Here is a 9,786-nt window from a genome sequence, read left to right as displayed (position 1 = left end):
TACATTTTGTTTTTGTTTTTTTGCTAGCCAAAACTAACATCTCAGCTAATGCTCCAATTAATGCTAACATGAATTAGCAGCAGCTTCTCTCAGTCGGGTTGCCGGTGTAGAGAGGCGTGTAGTCAGTGTCGTCAGATCCCTCTCGCTCCTCTACAGTCCAATAATGGTCTGCTCCGCGTATCGGAAACAAGATGGCGACGCAAGATGGCGACGAGTGTAACGCTGAACTCGAGGCTTCCAACGGGCAGTCCACAAACCAATGGGTGACGTCACGGTGACTACGTCCATTATTAATATACAGTCTATGGCCAATCTGGCACCCTAGATTTTAGGTGGCGCCCCCCTCTTACATCGCCAGTGTAGTGTATATACTCACAAGAAAACAAATAGCTTCGTCTTTGACCTTTTTTTTAACTTAAAGAAAGCAAATTCACAATCAGAATAGTTAACAAGATAAAAAAATATAAATAAATACAAAAAATAAAAATTTATATATGAAATACAATCATTTTTACATACAGTACATTCATAAATAGCCTACATAAAGTATAAGATCTTACTAAACACAAAATAAAACATGTCAACAAGTTGTATAAAACGACGTAATGCTGTAACATTACAAACACCGCCTACACACCACCGGCGTTTCATGCTGGTGAAAAATTACCATAAAAGTCACTAAAAGACTTTAGTAAAATCGGCAAAATGCCACCCAAACCAAACAAACAAAACGTGATTGATGAGGAAATGGAAGAAATCAGGAAATCACTGTTGTTTATGAGTGAAGAGTTAAGCAACGTCTCCAAACAGCAGACCAAACTCATCGAGCTGATGAATGAGGTGAAGTACCTCAAAACAATCATCAAAGAACAAGATAGGAAAATCCACGATATGGAGAAAAGAATCGAAAATCTGGAACAATACACGTGAATGGAAGACCTGGTCATTTCTGGACTGGAAACAAAGCACCAAACATACGCCAGGGCGGCAGTTGCCACAAACAAAGGTGAGGAAGCCCCGACCCGAGTTACAAACATTGGAACAACAAGTTATGCAGTTCTTTGAGTCCAGGGATATTTCCAGCGCAAGGAGTAATATCTCGGCATGTCACACACTACCCAGAAAGTACAGCAGATCAAAAGCCTGTTATCATAATTCGGAAAGAGAGCAAAACTGATTCACTGAAACAGGGCAAGAAGCTGACCGGGACTGGAGTATACCTGAATGAACACCTTACAAAAAAGAATGCTGAAATTGCCAGGGAGGCACGCATTCTAAGAAAACAGAATAAAATCCAAGCAACATGGACAAGAAACTGCAAGGTCCTGATACGGCTGAATGGACCTCCCAAAAGTGCAAAAGTGGTGACGGTGAGAGAACTAAAAGATCTGGATAACTCGGCAAACAGCGTTGATCCGTATACCGTAGCCTGCGCCGGCGGAGGTAGCCTGGTAAAAGACACATTCACACAATTAAGCTTCAACAGCTCACAGGCACAATGTATAATACAAGTATAAGTATTACAGAGAAAAGAAATTCAAGCAGTTCTTTTTTGATCAGTAAACATAAGAAAACCTTTCTTACCGCAAAGGCTCGAGTGAAGCCGATCACTCCATGCTTAGCTGCTGAATAGACAGGACAGCACCTAACTGGAAGGAGACCTGCAGGATGGGGTTTTTATCAGTCATTATCATTGTTTTTATGAAGTAATTTCCCTTTAAATAAAATAATTCTTGACCCATAACCCATAAACTGTAGGCCTACATGAAAACTCACCAAAAGTGAACCCAAAACATCCAATTTCCAGTAGTTCAAGTCAAATAGCCCCTACCAAGTATTGAGTGCATATAGATGGACATACTTTTCAGAGGCCAACATTTCCATATTAAACATAGTTTTTAGTTTCTAAAAACTTAGTTTTGGCTTCTTCACCCTGTCAGTAGTGCAGTTCACCACACAGCAGCTTTTAGACATGTTTCTGGTGTTTGCTATTGACGAAATTAACAGAAAGGATCCTTCTTACTCAATCAATGGATTGGTTTCCCCTCCTGTGGGGGCGGGGCTTATTTGCCCTCTGGATCCAGTTTAAAAGCACTGACTTCTCTCGATTCATCCCTCTAATATTTCCTGCAGGGATCCTACTAAGGATATGATTATTTTAGCACCCGCTATGACTACCAGAAACATTCTTGTTAACGAGATGAAAATACAGAATCCTTTCAAAATAAAACAATACGCAGTTTATGCAGCCTAAAACAACTTCACATCAACATTGCGTCTTGGCACCAGATCAGCAATCAATCAATCAATCAATCAATCAAAGGGTCTCAGAGGGTCGGAGACATGGATGACAAGAGTCGGATTGTTGAAGTGGAACGTCATCAATTTATGACATACAGTGGCGGACTCTAACTGTTAGAAGGGCAGGGGTGAAAAAATAAAAAGGGCCCATTCTGCACAACATGGGGCCCCACAAGCACGCAAAAAGCTCTGATGCATCATGTATGATGAAATATTAGCATGAAGTTAAAAGGAGATCCAGATCAAAGTAATTAATGATATGGTACTGACAATTAAAAGTATCGAACCAAACCATCCAGGGGGGTCTGCGGGCATGCCCCCCCGGGAGAAAATTTGTACATTTTTAAGTAAAATGCATCTATTTTGTGCACTTTGAGAGCTAAATGAGAGCAAACATCTAGAGGGCACCAAATATTTTTTTGCACGTGCAAAGGGCAGCCAATAAGGCACTTCCTCTTGTTTTCACCACTCTAGAGGCACTTTAGAGCGCTTTTTCAACCATGGAGGCGCCACTGATGACATAACATTCTTTCTATAAGGATAGATGGTCAGATCAACAGATCTTCCACGTCGGAGAAGCAAAGTAAGCTGTATGTTGTTGTTGTTGTTTACCTTATACACAGTTCATCACGGGATCTCGCGGTCTCCCGTATGGTCAGGATTATCGCGTGTTCTCGTTATCTCGCGTGTATACGGCTGGCTCGCTACGCTGCCGTTAAGCGCCCGGTGGGAACTGACGCCGGGCAGAGGACGGAGCAAACCCGCGGCGGAGCCGTTCCGCGCCCGGTGGAAATGTGGGAGAGCGCACGCACGGACCGTATAGCCGTGTTTCGGCTACCACCGGGAAAGTCTCATGCCACACCCTCTCTAATGTCCGCTCACTCTGCGTGTCTCCACTACAAGTTGGCCCCCAGAGCGATTTAGAAACTCTGGAGGTGTCGTATGGTTTTCGCCGTAGTTAACTGTGCACAGCAAATGATCATAAACAAAGCAGCATGGCTAATTATTATGCACAGTGTCTCGCTGATCATAAACATAGTGATCTTGAATAAACGGTACACGCTAACTGCGCACAGAGTGTCCGGTGCTTGTTGTAAACAAACAGATCGCTGTTTCTCCTGCAGCAGCAGCACATACACACTGTACTGCTACAGAGCTAACTGCCGCTAATGGCGGCTCTTCTTAACGAGCCGGCCTCCGGCTCCTTAGCGGGTCGTTAAAAAGAGAGTAAGAAGGAGTTGCTGGATTTGTCTCCAGTCACTTTCTTGAGAAATAGTAATGACGTGGGTCTAAAGCACGCTCGCCGATGAGCCGCCTTCTTCTTCTCCGGCAGGCTATACGCTATCCACCGTAATGCCGCCTCCCCGGTCTTACCCAGATCTAACTAACTAAGGGTTTTAAACACGGTTAAAAAAAAAAAAAAAAAACACCGAAAAAATCCCGAGCCGGATTTCCAGCACCGCGCCGGAAGTCTTCAAGCCCTGTGTTTCTGGTGTTTGCTATTGACGGAATGAACAGAAAGGATCCTTCTTACTCTCTTCAGTCAATGGATTGGTTTCCCCTCCTGTGGGGGCGGGGCTCAAGTGCCCTCTGGATCCAGTTTAAAAGCACTGACTTCTCTCCATTCATCCCTCTAATATTTCCTGCAGGGATCCTACAGCTAAGCACTGCTTCTAACTGAACATCTGAAATGGCATTGAATGGTAAAACTGCAGTAGTGACTGGAGCAGCGATGGGGATAGGAAAAGCAATAACGGAAATACTCCTGAAAAACGGTGCCAAGGTAAAGTTTATTGTGATCTTGTGGTTACCAGAATATATTTATAGCATGCAAACCATTATATTATGCAAACAGTGGCAGAGTTACAGTACTTGATAGGAGACTGATATTTTTACAGGGATATATTGTAATTTTACTCCACTTTGTTTATTTGACCCTTCTGTCTCCCAGTGGTTATTCATATTTTTGCATTTTTCAATGATGCAGTTACTTTAGTATGGAATTGAGACTTTAAATGTTTACTCCGCTCTTAACTTTGAAACCAAAAATATTGTAAGAATATTTCAGCATGAGTTAAAAGTATAAGCATAGTTGAGAAACATTTTTTTGTTTAAGTTGATGTAAATGAAGAAAAATGTTTGAAATGTTCTAATTGTGCTTGCCTTTTTTTTTTTTATTAATTATTAACACAAATGACCTTCAGGCTTATTAATTTAATTACAGATTAAACTGCCAAACATTTATTTCCATCTTTTTACTGCAACAAAAAATATTTATATACCCATTTAAGAGAGCTTCATACTGCGAATGTTATGTAATTGGTAGCCTGGTGTGATATTACCTATATAGGTGTAACCAATCCGTGGCTTCTATCCTGGGACTTGACTACTGTTTTTGAAGTACATTCAAATACCAGGTTCAGTGAGTTCAGATAATATTAAGCAATAAGGTAGCATAAGCCTTTATTTACCCCCAGGGGATTAATAAAGGTGTGGCAGCAGCAGGGACAGAAATAAGTACAGATAAAAGTAAAAAAAGAAAAGATAATTATAAATATATAAAATAAAACAAGAATAAAAATACAACATATGTCACACTGTTTTATTCCAAGACTGCATTAGTTTTAGCTAGGGGTGCACCGATCGATCGATCGGTGCCGATTTCCTTAAGTTTGCGGGATCGGCGATCGGTCGATTCTTCTACGTCAAACCGATCTTATCTACATCTTATCTACCTCGATAATAACCCCCCACAGGCGAAACTGCAATCAAGTGAGCCGTCATTCGCTTCTCCGTAGTCAAGCCAGCCGTCCCTATATAATGTAGTGCACCCGTATTGTGATATTTACGGTAAATTCACTGAAACTGCTCCAAGCGAGCTGACATGAAGGATAAACACTTTACTGTCATTCTTTATCATCTTTTTTCAGTATACAACTCTTACCAGCAGAGAGGAGATGCAGTATTAACGTTACATCAACACACCATGTGAAATAATCAAATTGCGTCGTTTGAAAATGTATTTGTTGTTTCAGTTTTCAGAATAAAGTGTTACACAACCAGGCCCTAATATCAGAAAAATATGGAAATACGATTAATTGCATGATATTCACAGAACTGTTCACTTTATTTTGTAAAATGCCTTTAGATATAGACTGTACAGTAAAATATTACATTATATTAAAATTAATTAAAATTAAACTGTCTGTTTCCAGTCACTAATTTCACTGCAGGTTCACTCTATGGCACCTAAGGTATATTCTCACAAAATTACAGCACTTTTCACTGTGGAAATTCATAATAAAATGCACTTCAATATTTACTGTACCGTAAAAATATTACATAAAAAAATAATTAAAATTAAACTGTCTGTTTCCAGTCACTAATTCCACTGCAGGTTCATTCTACAGGACTTCAGGTATATTATCACAAAATTACAGCACTTTTCACTGCGAAAATTCATAATAAAATGCACTTCAATATTTACTGTACGCTAAAATATTACATTAAAAATTAATTAAAATTAAACTATCTGTTTCCAGTCACTAATTTCACTGCAGATTCATTCTACAGGACTTCAGGTATATTCTAACAAATTAACAGGACTTTTCACTGTGGAAATTAATAATAAAATGCACTTCAATATTTACTGTACATTAAAAATATTACATAAAAAATTAATTAAAATTAAACTGTCTGTTTCCAGTCACTAATTCCACTGCAGATTCATTCTACAGGACTTCGGGTATATTATCACAAATTCACAGCACTTTTCACTGTGGAAATCCATAATAAAATACACTTGAATATTTACTGTACAGTAAAATATTACATTAAAAAATTATTAAAATTAAACTTTCCATTCACTAATTCCACTGCAGGTTCATTCTACATGACCTCAGGTATATTCTCACAAACTTACAGGCTTTACTTTTAATTAATTTTTTATGTAATATTATGTAAATGTGTGATAATATACCTTAGGTGCCATAGAATGAACCTGCAGTGGAATTAGTGACTGGAAACAGACAGTTTAATTTAAATTAATTTTTAATGTAATATATTACTGTACAGTAAATATTCAAATGCATTTTATTATGAATTTCCACAGTGAAAAGTCCTGTATGTGTAAGGATATACCTGAAGTCCTGTAGAATGAACCTGCAGTGAAATTAGTGACTGGAAACAGACAGTTTAATTTCAATGAATTTTTAAAAATACAATGTAATATTTTACTGTACAGTAAATATTCAAATGCATTCTATTATGAATTTCCATAGTGAAAAGTTCTGTAAATGTGTGATAATATACCTTAGGTGCCATAGAATGAACCTGCAGTGGAATTAGTGACTGGAAACAGACAGTTTAATTTTAATTCATTTTTAATGTAATATATTACTGTACAGTAAATATTCAAATGCATTCTATTATGAATTTCCACGGTGAAAAGTCCTATAAATGTGTGAGGATATGCCTGAAGTCCTGTAGAATGAAACTGCAGTGATATTAGTGACTGGAAACAGACAGTTTAATTTTTATGAATTTTTTGAAATACAATGTAATATTTTACTGTACAGTAAATATTCAAATGCATTTTATTATGAATTTCCACAGTGAAAAGTCCTGTAAATTTGTTAGAATATACCTGCAGTCCTGTAGAATGAATCTGCGGTAAAATTTGTGACTGGGAACAGACAGTTTAATTTCAATTAATTTTTAATATAATATTTTTAATGTACAGTAAATATTCAAGTGCATTTTATTATGAATGTCCACAGTTAAAAGTCCTGTTAATTTGTTAGAATATACCTGAAGTCCTGTGGAATGAATCTGCAGTGAAATTAGTGACTGGAAACAGACAGTTTAATTTTAATTAATTTTAATATAATGTAATATTTTACTGTACAGTCTATATCTAAAGGCATTTTACAAAATAAAGTGAACTTCTCTGTGAATATCATGCAATTAATCTTATTTCCATATTTATCTGATATTTGGGCCTGGTTGTGTAATACTTTATTGTAAAAACTGAAAACCGCACGTGGACACAAAAAATAAATTTTCGGTACGACATAATTTGATTATTTCACATGGTGTGTTGATGTAACGTTAATACTTCATCTCCTCTCTGCTGGTAAGAGTTTTATACTGAAAAAAGGTGATAAAGAATGACAGTAAAGTGTTTATCCTTCATGTCAGCTCGCTTGGAGCAGTTTCAGTGAATTTACCGTAAATATCACAATACGGGTGCACTACATTATATAGGGACGGCTGGCTTGACCACGGAGAAGCGAATGACGGCTCACTTGACTGCAGTCAGGCGAAGCAGTGCTCCCAACTTTGTAGCTAAATTTAGTAACTTTTCAGACCCCGTTAGCAACTATTTTTCAAGAAAACGACTAGAGCCAAATCCAGCGACTCCTTCTTACTCTTCTTAACGAGCGGCTAATGAGCCGGCCTCCGGCAAAAAAACTCAGGACACTTTATTTATGTTTGCAGTTCTTCTGTTAGTTTGTCCTGTAAATTGTTGCTATTTATTTTAAGTTCAATATTTTATTACCTCAGGCATTGTGATTTCCTATATTTGTTAAAGAAAAATACTGCTGTGTTATTTTTCAATAAAATAAGATTCAAACATTGAAGGTTCAGCTGTGAGTAAAAAAAAAAAAACGGTATTGGCCAAAATCAGAATCGGCAGGTCAGTCTTTTTAAAAATCGGTGATCGGGAGTTTTATTGTGTAAATCTGATGTTCTTTCACCTGTACAGGTAGTCCTCTTTGATGTGAATGAAACTGCAGGAAAGAATTTAAAAGAAGCCCTCGATAAAGAATGTGGACAGGAGAGGACTTTGTTCCTGAACTGTAATGTTGAATCAGAGGAACAGTTTAAAGGTAACACACACGCGCGCACACACGCACTTTACAAATGGAGTGTGAAAGTAGGGGATGTACTGTTCTGTTTTTTGCAAAAGACAAACATATCTTGAAATGCATTAAGCTAATCCCAACATGACAATGTTGTACATTTCTTTGTACAAAACTGAAAAAGAACAATAATTGGAGATTTTCAAACGTCTTCTTCTCCGGCATAATTTCACCTAGAGACTCCATTTATGAATTGTTGTATTAATCCACGTTTCGATAGGTCATATAGTTTTTTTTATTAATCCCTGTTCAATGACCATGATCATTTTTGGAGAAATTCTGAGATTATAATGGGTGTGTATTGCATGGAATGTTCGTGTCAGAGTGTGTGACATCATCACGCAGAGTGTAGAGGGAGAGAAAAAAATTTCCAAAAATAAATTTGAAAACTGCGCTCCAAGCCGCAAATTCCACTCTACAGAAATAATTTATACATAGAAACGTAGGAAAATGTATCTTATCACTCACAATCCTCTGGTAAAGCTGTCAGAGATTTATAGTTTGAGTGTAGGACACACAGATGCGCCACCAACACGCACTAACAGCCCAATTGACTCCCATATTAAAAACGCAGGAAGATTTCTGTAGAAAAGCATATTTAACAGTTTTTCATATCGCTCTTACAATGCTATTTCTTCATTTTTCTTCACAAAAAACATATGTAGCTAGTGGTCGGCTTCACCCGAGCCATGGCGGTAAGGAAGGTTCACCAGAAAAAAAATGATTTTGATTGAACTGTGATTACTTTAATTACATATATTCCATTTGCTTAAACTGATTAAGATTCTATAATCACAAAGAATATATTGTATTTCATATTTTTCAGACTTTAGAATCCATGTAAGACAGTGAAAATCCTTTGTCTACTGTTATATCTCTGTAAGACATAACAAGGCAGAATGTTATTCATAACAAGTTTGTTAGCAGGTCAGGGCACGGCCTTGTTCCGGGCAGCAAGATTGTTGCCCAGGTGGCATGACGTGTCCTTGGCTTGTATTGATTAAGACTGGCGAATCAGCGGATCAAGAAGGCGGAACTTCCTGGAAGAAATCTACCAGCATGTTTAGTAAACCATTGTTAGTATTTAATGGGTTCAGGGAAATTAGACGGGGTTCAGACTTCATGAACTGAAACCCGTCTGTGTGTATCAGGGACATGGAGTTTTGGACCCAGAGCTCTGTAACTGCACATTTCTTGACGTATTGTAATAAAATGATGTTAAACTGAAAACTTGGACGTCCTCCTGCTCATCATTTCCCCATCAACGATCTGCGCAGAAAAATGGTGAGGATTATCAGTTGGTGTCAGATTATCCATTTTCAAGGTTTCCTCAAGATATTTTTCTAACAGATTTCATGTGAAGACTAATGGGTGTCACTGTTAAACTGGTAAATGTGTAGAGCATAAAGGAACCGATTTACCACAAAAATCGTGGTTGTAGTGGGCGGAGCATGCCACTTGGACATAGGCTGAGACTTGGATCAAGTCGGTCAGGTCACCTGGATGAGGGTGTCTGTTGCAAGACCCGAAACACCCAGTGAGTCTAGGATACAACACTGAT

The 9,786-nt window shown here is 37.9% G+C and overlaps 1 long non-coding RNA gene across 1 annotated transcript; it reads left to right on the top strand.

The window, feature by feature from the left end:
- The first annotated feature begins 3,950 nt into the window (after positions 1-3,950).
- LOC131987116 (uncharacterized) lies at positions 3,951-9,419 on the top strand. The gene is made up of 3 exons (XR_009395737.1): positions 3,951-4,084; positions 8,069-8,192; positions 9,153-9,419. It is a non-coding gene; the product is annotated as an uncharacterized LOC131987116 (long non-coding RNA).
- Positions 9,420-9,786: the final 367 nt, after the last annotated feature.

The sequence above is a fragment of the Centropristis striata genome, chromosome 15 (genome assembly GCF_030273125.1).
Source record: "Centropristis striata isolate RG_2023a ecotype Rhode Island chromosome 15, C.striata_1.0, whole genome shotgun sequence".
Taxonomy (NCBI): Eukaryota; Metazoa; Chordata; class Actinopteri; order Perciformes; family Serranidae; genus Centropristis; species Centropristis striata.
This window is presented reverse-complemented; position numbering and strand designations above follow the sequence as displayed.